The 12,143-nt window shown below is 26.0% G+C and overlaps 1 pseudogene; it reads left to right on the top strand.

Annotated features, from left to right (window-relative positions):
• LOC108689280 overlaps nt 1-11,729 on the top strand; it is a 31,574-nt pseudogene extending 19,845 nt beyond the window's left edge.
• The last annotated feature ends 414 nt before the right edge of the window (nt 11,730-12,143 follow it).

Here is a 12,143-nt window from a genome sequence, read left to right as displayed (position 1 = left end):
CATTTTTCCTAATTTTTCTATATTTTTTTCAAAATATTTACAATTTATTTTTATTAATTTATACAATTTATTTTTATTAATAAAGTTTAAATTATTTTATTTCAATATTATGTATATTCGCATCGCATGCTCCAATATGTTCCTACAATAGTATTTACTTATTTCAATGAATTCATTGGATTGCGATGCGAATAAATCTAGTGAGTTTTGCGAAGAATTTTGAGAGTGAGAAAAGGAAAGAGAAAGAAATTCAAATGGCACGCTAGATATTTTATTTATTTCATGCATGCGCATTGTTGGCCAACATTAACATTAAAGATGTCGATAGATAGTTCCGCTACTGTACTATATATGCTATGGTAATGGACTAACAATATTATTATATCATTTTCTGGATAATTTAGTTACGATAATACAAAAATACAATAATAATTATAGGATAATAAAAAAATCAAAAAAAGGGTTACATAAGTAAACTATTAATAATGTATATATAATGTATTAAGTGTGGGAAAAAGTTCGTGGCATTTTTTCCGTTAAATGTAACGGGAAATATACCTAATATGTACATGGCTAGTATTTAATTCCCTACTATTATAAATTATTATTGACTTTGATTGAATTGATACATTTAATTTAATTTACATTTAATTACATGTAAACAATTATTCGAAGCAATGTTGAGTAGGTAATATATATGATAATTATTGATTCTTCGATATTATTTTACTTGGTATACACATACTTAACAAAAATTAAAGAACATACTCAAAACGCTCAAAATTGCACAACTCTTAAATCATCGAAACTTAATACAAAATTATCACAGACAAAAAAATAAGAACAATATTACTTTAAATCACGATATGAACGCACAACAAGAAATAAAAGATGTATGCACGCAATGACATTCAGGTTCGATTCCCGGTCAAGGTAATATTTTTTGTAATAAAACTATTTATAGATTTAAGTTGCTTAAGAATTATTATAAAGATATACTTATGAACATCATACGTATATTTAGTTGCAATTCGATAGATCCATTTTTCTAAAAAATTTAATGCTTTTACAAAAAAATACAAAGTTTTATCTGCAAAATATTTTTTTTAATTTTCTTACAATTTTCTTTAACCGATCTAGACTTTAAAATTAAATGCATTTCTTATAATCATATTTTAAAAATCGGCGAAAAATCGCAAAAAGCTTTTGGAAGTTTGTATTTTAAAATGCTTTTGATTGTTTATAAATTTAATTCTGCAGAATTGAGGAGATAAAAGAATTTTTGCAATGATTTGTTGCCGAATTTCAACGTAGATAATAAGAAATGCAGATTTAGTTTCAAAAGTTGTGTAATTCGGCTAAGAAAAATTTTTTTTTAAGAAAATTTTGACGTTTTGTAGATAAAAACACTGTACTTTTATAAAAGTATTAAATTTAAAAGAAAAATATGTATTGAGCTGCAGACTGTTGAATGTAGAAATATAAATCCCGATCTACAATTGCGTAGTTGTAATTGCAAGAATTAGTCAATCACACTTGAATACGAAGAGAATATCCGACTGTGATTGGTAAATTATTACAACTATGACTACTTACGAACATTATGCAATTATTGATCAGGCTCAAAAAACTCCAAAGCATTTTTATTTTTTTTTTATCAATGATAATTCTTTACCAACTTTTGGCGATCCAAAAATTGTAAATTTTGTGTATTTTAAAAGTATTTTTTATGTTGAGTAGTATATAATGGCATATCTGGTTTTTCGTTTCCAATACTTTCCAAAGATACATGTAATTAGTTAGTACATTATGTTTCTTAATATCCAATGTTTCGATTCAAAAAAGTATTCTTTACAATTTATTCTTTACAATATATTTTCATGAAAGTTACAAGCAATCGTATTGGATTGAATATATCGCACCAAAGTATGTTATTATTATAGTGCGGCATCGAAGGATTAACATACATGTAATACAAACAAAATTGTATTAATAATAAGTGATGTACAACAAAACTAAATTGTGTGTAATTATCATGTGTGTAGATATCCATAAATATCTATGATATCTATGATATCTATGATATTCATGATATCCATAATATCATATCTATGGTCATTATATTTGCAAAAAAGAAGAATGTTAAGCTTAAAGAAAGCAATTTTTGTATTTTTAATTTTTAATTTCTTAGTTAAAAGTTTCGAAATGTACAAATTATATAATATAATCAATGATTAATAAATATATCATATTAAAAGAAAATTTAAACGGAGTGGAGTAATATATCGATGTACGTATCTTGGAAAAACTCAGAAATATGAGATAAATTGTTATCAAAACTAAATCTCATGTTATGATATTTATTAATGAAAAGCATAAAAACCATTATTTTTACTGTTATTTTTTTATAATAATAATTTGGTTAATAATGATGTTATAATTTTTTATCATCAAATCGTTATTATAAAGTAGCTATAAAAGTAATGTCGTTACTTATGTATTATTTTCCATCCCTGACAAAAGAGAAGTAATAAAATATCAAGACCTCTCAGGAATTAAACAACAAAGAACTAGTATATATAACTTGAAAATAATTTTAGAGCGATTTTGACGAACAATACAAAATCTGATAAAATAGTTATTGAGTTTTGAATTCTTTAGCTTTGAGTATAATATACTTATCAAATTTTATGTGGTTACAAGTACTAATATACAAGTACTAACAATGCAATTTTTTTTGTTTCATTCCCGGAATCTTATTAAGTTGATATCTTATTAAAAAAAGTTTATATTTATTATCTTTAATAATGAGTTTGTATGAGTTTTCCTATGCTAATCGACATTCGAATCCATCTAAATAATTTTTTAATATAATTTGTATATACATCTCGAAACTCCTTCATATTAAAAATATTCAATTTAAATGATTAACCATTGCTTCATGTGAAAAGTCATATACCCCTCAGCAGGAAGGGAAGATGGAGTTTGATTGTCCCTGCTGAGAGTACGACGTTAAGAAATAAATCAATTTATGCAATAAATAACAAAGACAAAGAGTAAAATGATAAGCAATTGCAATATAAAGTGTGACATTTTGTAATTGAGAAGTCTTTAGTGTCGAGGTTGATTGGAATTTATGTCTCTTCATTTAAAGCATTAATATTTTAGTCATGTCTAGAAATATACAGAAATATACAGCATTGAGAAATTAATTGCAACTTTTTCAAATGTGGTCGATATAATAATGAAAGGGATTGTGGAAGACCACTCTCCTTCTCATTCTCTCTCCCATTACATCGTTGAAAAAGATACAGATTGGCAGTCTTTTACGATTCCTCTCTCTTATCAATCATTTTGACACACGGATCACACAGTTCATTCTCTATGTCGTTGATGTATAATATGTATGTATAATATATTTTTATTCATATACACAGAAAAAAATGAATTCCTGAGTCACATATATTTTTATTCTTGAATGCTACTTACTTTCATTTAAGTAAAATGTTCTCTTTAATTATAAATGTTCTCTGACATCAATAATAAATAGATTTATGCAAAGTATACTTTATTTTTAAAATTGTATTATTGTTTCTAAAATCATTATATGGTTCTAACATACTCAATCATTATTTACAAACTATTTATTCTTGGGTTAAGAATTATAAATTTGAAAATTCGCTGACATGCGGCAATAGTGTGTATAAGGGCCCTTCAGTAATATCAAGATATCGGAAGTGCATGGGTGAATGACGATTGACGGTGATTTTGTAAGTGAACTTTCATTCGTGGAACATACCCCTAAATATGGTTCAATCTTTAAGGATGGATGAAATATACAGCTCATCCTGTTTTTGTCAGTTATATTGCAAATGAGGATGCGCGAACAGACGGCCGACTTTGTCACTGCGACGAAGAGGCGCCTATACATGCGGACGGATCTTATCTACAGTTACAGAGTGAGATGAGCAATGAATCCATCATGGCGGATCCGCATGTATATGCAGCCAGCGTTTCTCTCCCAATGTGACGAGGTTGACCGTCTGTTTGCATTCTTATTTGCAATACGGCTAACAAAGGTTGGTAGAACGATTTCAACATTTCACTTGTCTTTGAGCTAACATTAATACAGGGTACAATCCAAGTTTGATTCAGTTTTTCCTTGGGAGCTTGTATTTCGTGCACATTAAGAGGCAAGCTCTCAGTATGGTACTTCATTTACAAAACTATCGTAACTTACTTGTAACATTTCTGATATTTTGATATTACTAAGAAGCATACTGGGGATTGAAATAAATTGGCAAAAGGTATCAGTGAAGAAAAAATAATGCTACTAAACGTATTTAATGTTGAACGAGTGCAACTTTAATCTTTTATTCAAATAAAATTTGTTTTGAATTAAAAATAAAATTTATTTTATTTTACGAATAATTTATTGTTAATCGAAAATTGTTTATTCTTGGCGCTATACATAAAATGTTCTTGAATTAAAACATTTATACATTTCTTTAAGAATTCATTTTTCGTGTGCATTTAAACATATACATATAAACATATACATATACATATATATATAAACACATTGCTATACGCATATACATATATATATATGTTAAATATATATATATTTTTTTTTATTTCGCATTGGTATGACTAAATAAATCTGTAAGAATTTAGAATAAAAGAATTTTGATTCAACATTAATTTATAATAAAAAAGGAGCCTTATTACTAATATTGAATAAAAAAATATATGTTAAGTCTTGGATTTTTAATATGAAAAAGTTCCGAGGTTATGTACAAATTATATTAAACAATTGTTTAAGTGGATTCGAATGGTATGTCGATTATCATAGGAAAACTCATACAAAATCATTATTAAAGATAATAAATATAAACTTTGTTTAATAAGATATCAACTTATCATTCCGGGAATGAAGCAACAAATATTGCATTGTTAGTACTTGTACATTAATATTTGTAAACATACATAACTTGATAAGTATGTTATACTCAAAGCTAGAATTCAAAACTAAATAATTATTTCATCAGATTTTGTGTTGTCTATCAAAATCGCTCTAAAATCGTTTTCAAGTTATCTATCCTATAATTAGTCTTGTTGTTTAACTTCAAAGATGTCTTCATATTTTATTACTTCATTTTTTGTCAGGGATGGAAAGTAATAAGTAATGATGTTACTTTTATAGTTACTTTATAATAACGGTTTGGTAAAAAATTATAACATCATTACCAAATTATTATTATAAAAAAAATAATAGTAAAAATAATAGTTTCTATGTTTTTCATTAATAAATTTCATAAAACGAGATTTACTTTTGATAACAATTTATCTCATATTCCCGATTTGGGTTTTTCCAAAATACACATAAATCGATACATTACTCGACTCCATTTAAATTATCCTTTAATATGATATTTAATAATTAATTATATTACATAATTTGTTTAACATTTCGAAATTTTTATATTAACTAAGAAACTAAAAATTAAAAAATTAAAAAATTTTTCTTTAGACTCTAATATTCTTCTTTTCTGCAAATATAATGACCATGGATATCTGTGATATGATATGATATACTAATAGATGTCACTGATATCTACAGATATCTATGATAATTATACACAATTTAATTGTATATCATATATACATTGTTAATACAATTTTGTTTGCATGTATATTAATTTTTGGGTGCCGCACTATAATAATGACATACTTTGGTATGACATACTTTAATGACATACTTTGACATATTCAATCCAATTCAATTGTTATAACTTTCATGAAAATGAATATGTTGTAAAGAATACATTTTTAATCGAATCTGGATATTAAGAAATATAACGTACTAACTATAAAAGCACATGTATCTTTGAAAGCATTAGAAACGAAAAACCAGATATGCCATTATATACAACTCAAAAAAGTAGAGTACTTTTAAAACGCTCAAAATTTAACAATTTTTGGATCACCAAAAATTGATGAAAAATCATCACTGATAAAAAAAAATGAAAAAGCTTTTAGAGCTCGAATCTCTTGAGCCTGATCTACAATTGCGTAAACGTAGTTTGTAAGTGGTCATAGTTGTAACAATTTACCAATCATAGTCGGATATTCTTCTCGTATTCAAGTGCAATTGATTAATTCTTACAACTACAACTACGTTTATGCAATTGTAGAGCGGGATTTATATTTCTGCATTCAACAGTCTGCAGCTCAAAATTTTTTTTTTAAATTTAATACTTTTACAAAAGTACAGTGTTTTCTATAAAACGTCCTTTAAAAATTTCTTTAGAAAAAAATTTTTCTTAGCACCGAATTACGCACCTTTAAAACTAAACCTGCATTTCTTATATTCAACATTGAAATTCGGTAACAAATCGGCAAATATTTTTTATCTTCTCAATTCTGCAAAATTAAATTTATAATCAATCAAAAGGATATTATAAATTTCCAGCTTCCAAATGCTTTTGCATTTTAAAAATTTTATTATAAAAAATGCATTAAAATCTAGTAATTGATCGATCAAGAAAAATCGTAAGAAAATTAAAAAAAAATATTTTGCAGATAAAAATTTTGTACTTTTTGTAAAAGTATTAAATTTTTTAGAAAAATTTTCCATGGAATTGAAAACTATTAAATGTGCAATTTTAAACCTAATAATTTAAGGATAACTAAACAGTAAAAATAAAGATTTTTTGGAAAAACAATCAGAAGCATGTTAAAATATAAGTTTCAAGCTCGAAAATGCTTTTTTATTATAAGAAATTAAGACTAAATGGCCAAACTTGGATCTTTGATACTGAAACAATTCTGCGTGAATTTATATACTACAAATTCTTCAAACTGCGCATGGAATTTATTTTCAGACTTGAAACGTAATCCTAATAAGTCTAGAGCAGTAATATCATAAATTAAAATTGATAGCAATTTATTAATAATGATGCTCGTAAGTTTATCTTTATAATAATTCTTAAGCAACTTAAAAATTTAAATAGTTTTATTGCAAAAAATATTACCTTGATCGGGAATCGAACTTGGATGTCATTGCGTGCATAACATCTTTTATTTCTTGTTGTGTGTTCATATCGTGATTTAAAGTAATATTTTAATATTGTTCTTATTTTTTTGTCTGTGATGATTTTTTATTAAGTTTCGATGATTTAAGAATTGCAATTTTGAGTGTTTTGAGTATATTCTTTAATTTTTGTTAAATATGTGTGTACCAAGTAAAATAATCGAAGAATTAATAATTATCGTATATATTACCTATTCAACATTGCATCGAATAATTTTACATGCAATTAAATGTATATTAAATTAAATGTGTCAATTCAATCAATGTCAATAATAATTTATAATAGTAGAGATTAAATAAATATTACGAGCCATGTTTATATATATATACATTATTAATAGTTTACTTATGTAAACTTTTTTTTATTTTTTATGTATTATCGTATACCTAAATTATCCAGCAAATGATATCAAAATATTGTTAATTCATTATCACAATATATACAGTGGTACAACTCTCTCTTGGCAATTTTGATATTAGTGTTAGCCAAAATGGAGTGCGCATGCGTGAAATAAGTAAGTTACCTAGCGTTGCTATCTAAATTTCTTTCTCTTTCCATCCTTTTCTAACTCTATCAAAATTCCTCGCAAAACTCACTAGATTTATTCACATCGCAATCCAATGAATTCGTTGAAGTGAGTAAAGTACTATTGTAGGAACATATTGGAGCATATTAGAGCATGCGACGCAAATAAACATAATATTGAAATGAAATAATTTAAACTTTATGAAAATTAATAAAAATAAATTGTAAATATTTTGAAAAAAATATAGAAAAATTAGGAAAAATGTTAAATTAGCTTAAAAATGTATATTTGTATAAAGAAATATTATGTAATTATACGTCTATGAAAATATTATCAGAAGCTGTTATAAAAGAAATTTACACATACGAATATGTGAAAAGAAATATACACATACGAATATGTCTTCAAAAAATTAATTTAAAATACAATAAATAAAAAAAAATTTATAAAATACAATAAAGCTTGCTCCGTTTTCTATGTTACTTTTGTTCACTTTTTCATTTTATCACTTTTTCACAAAAATTAGACTAATCTTTTGGGATTTTTCACACTCCATTTCATCAAATGGACAATACACGTAATATGTCGCTCTAAATTTCTATTCTGAACCAAGTATGCTTGAAACACAAATGTGGATATTGAAATGCCCGTTTAAATAGAGAGAGAGAGAGAGAGAGAGAGAGAGAGAGAGAGAGAGAGAGAGAGAGAGAGAGCAGTAAAGAAAGGAGAAAAAGAGCCAGGGCAATTTATTTATTTCACGCATGCGCACTTTATTTTGGCTAACTTAAAATCAGGAGAGATGAGCTGTATATACTGTGCCATTACGTAATGAGAGATAATTAATATGGTAAAATCTATTGATCGTAGAATGAAGACAAGAGAAAGTACATCAAAATATACTGAAGCATTCTTGAGATTTGATTTAAAGACTATGTAGAAGACTTTCAAGTTTACCAACAATGTCGAATTACTTTATTTTGATGCTCCACTTTGTGTATTGTATTTTAATCGGCCTCGTGACAACATCGAAACTATTGTCAATTTTATTAATAGATCCTGTTCTATCACTTGCATCATGTCTGGACGATGAATTTGATAAATGGATTGCTTCGCAAAGGTCATCACGTAGTAAGCACACATGAGATTAAGATCAAAGAAAACTTGCGCAGAACTTGGCGTAAGTAAATGTTATGGAACTTGAAACGTTTTGAATATAAATTGATTATTTGAAATTTATGAAACAATTGCGAAAGAATGTAATCTTTCTGTTTTAAAATATTATTTGATATTGAACGTATCTCAAATCATTAACTGAGTCCCCAATATATATTTTCATATTTCTATATATTTTTTTCATCAACAGTAAAGAATACGTATTATTTTCAGGTATTCGATGGTTTGATGAAAGTAATGGAAGAATCTGAAGATTTTAATCCGATTGAATGGGAACAATATGCACTATATATGATGTATTCTGCATATCAATGAGGAATGCATGTGACACAGTAATAAAAACTAAAGCAACGAAAAAGCTTTTGGAAATAATCTAGACTGTTGAGTTTGATATTATATTAAAGATATTACATTAAATGAATGTTTATTCGGATTGTGGGAGGTAAGGATAAAGTTTTAAATTTCTTAAATATTCTTAATTTATTTTGTCTATTTATTACAATAATTAGATGTAGCTATTTCCATTGTCACTCTCTCTGTGGATATTGTTTTTCAGATTGCTAAAGGTAAACTACTCATAGTAGGATATATTCCATATAGTCCTACACTTTGGCTCAAAGATCTTATCGGAGGACCAAGTTATTCAACTGTTCCTTATTTACCTATTGCGAAACTCATTTGTGGCAGAGAACTGGAATACTGTATGTTTTACTATTGATGATTTCATACGACATTACTTTACTATTTCTTGCCTATCATGCAACAGCTTGCTGAGAAATATGTTGGCTACGCAATTAGACCATTACATGAAATAGAAAAATATAGTATTGCTATTGTACTACTCAATAGTCATCCTGCATTCGAGCATGGAATTCCATCTCCGAATATTTTGGAGATTGCAGGACTGAATGCTCAGGCCATAAAATCGATTAATAGCGAAATAGTCGTAACATATCCCGAGGCAAGAGAAATTGAATATAATATATTTACATCAAACAAAATAGCTCTATATTCGCTGAGTAAGTCGAATGTAATTTGTTGGATTCATAGGTAAGAAACAATCATGTTTAATCGCTTGGCAAGTAGGTTAACTGAAGGCTAGCTACAAATAAACGTTTTACATGCATCTATCTTTCTTCTTAGTTTAAAACTAATAAAATTCCAAAAAATATGTATTATCAAAAAATTCCATATACTGAAGAAATTTAATCAGATGGTATCATGAAATTATTATTTATAGTATTTACTTTCGAATTTTTAGAACGATTCTCAGTAAATATATTATACAAAGTTACATATAATGTAACTTTGTATACTTATTGGTTGTAATTTCCCACTCAATATTAAAACTATAACATAATTAAAACACATTACAGTTATTATCGAAATATTAACCATTATTTCACAGAATATGCGCGCATTCCTTGATGGAGCAAATAATGGAATTATCATAATATCATGATTAGGAACAAAAACAAATTATCATAATTAGGAACAAACGTGAAATGGAAATTATCGGGTTAGACAAACTTAAGGCTGTTTTATTGGCTCTGAAATTAAAACAATGATTATTATGGACGCTAGATATAGAAGTGTCATTTGAAATACCAACAACATGACAACATGATAATTGTAAAATGATGCCGCAAAGCGAAGTTTTATGTACATTTTCTAATTTTTTTAGAAAAATATAAAAAAATACGTGATAACCGATATATATTTTCTGCATGATTAGACATTTTTTCATATTTTCATTCATTAACGTGTGAATTCTTTTTAATTAAGTTCATAATTTAATCTGTCTTTATTCATAATTAACATGTCTATGAAATTGTAAATATTTTTTGTGATATTATTTAAAATAAAATTATATTGACTAGAATACAATTTATAATTAAGGAAATCATTAATTTTTAGATACCGAGGCGAATTATTATTTCAATCATCATTTTAATGTTTCAATTATCATTTTAAAGTTTCGCAATACACTTAACAAAAACATTGTATATAATGCATATATATGTATTTTAGTTTTAAATGGCTCTTGAATAATTAAATAGTTACAATAAAATTTTATTTTAATAATAAATATGATATAACATAGTAACCGAGTAAGTGAGAATGGGTTAAAATGGATTGAAATTTTAATCTGTTCGTATCTATTCGAATGCGTACTCAGCATATGGTTCATTCTTTCAATTACTTGGATATGATTGGATTAAAAAACTGCATTTCCTATTTCGAATTAAAAAATATTCTCACAAGGCATAGAAAAAAAGTTGATTTTATTTTTAGATTAAGAGACATAGAAACTAGAGACATAGAGACATAGTACTTTATTCATACGCAATGCCTATAAATGAATAAAAATGCATTGCAATCAAAAAGGATTCATTTTAATGTTCTCGAAAGCGTATTCCTGAAAATTTGAATCCATTTCAATCTATGTCAATTCGTTCTCATTTACTAATAATTTTTGCATTAGATTTACATATCTTATTATCTCTACAGTAATTTTTTAACAATTTCTTGTTGATATCTGTAGGTAATCTTTGTTTTTGAATTATAATTATATTTTATTATTTTTTTATAATAACTGGTTAGCATTTTTAAATAAAATTTGGTTTTTCTAAAAATGATTTTTAGATGACAAAATTAGATTAAAGATAAAAAATGCATTGTATTAATATAACTAATAAAATGTTTATATGAGTGATTCATCATAACAATTGAGATTTTTATTATAATAAATTTTTATGTGCAGCTCATAAGAATGTCAAAGCAATTTGGACTCATGTACACAGAAAGGGTATACCAATGATTGTAATGCTTTTTCATATAGCCAAAAATTCAATAATGCATAAAAATTGATAGCTAAGAATGCTGGAATATACGTAGATGTTAAAACATTGTCCACTTATTGTTTCACATGAACGATGAAGAAATACTTTACAATAAAAGGTATCAAATTTCGATTACGTCTTAATATCATAATTATTATAAACAGTAAATTAACATAATCAAATAATATATAATATTCGACATAATATTTAAATTAGATAGTATAAGATAATATAAGATAGTATAAGATAAATTAGATAGTATAATACTGTAAATGATTTAATTGATTTAAATTCTTATAAAAACTGATTATAAAATTTGATTTTCTATTTATGAAGGCAAATCAATTAATTTTTAGGAAAACATAGTAAAACACATTTATTTTTTTTATTGATTCATTTTTATTTCTCAACGTAGTCTCCTTTTAGCTCGATACACTTGATCTAACGACACTTTTCTCCAACTTTTTCAAGCCGTCCGAATAATATGATTTGTCCACCTCTTTA

The sequence above is a fragment of the Atta colombica genome, unplaced genomic scaffold, assembly GCF_001594045.1.
Source record: "Atta colombica isolate Treedump-2 unplaced genomic scaffold, Acol1.0 scaffold268, whole genome shotgun sequence".
Lineage (NCBI taxonomy): Eukaryota > Metazoa > Arthropoda > Insecta > Hymenoptera > Formicidae > Atta > Atta colombica.
The sequence above is the reverse complement of the archived record's forward strand: the minus strand, read 5'-3'. Positions and strand labels throughout refer to the sequence as shown.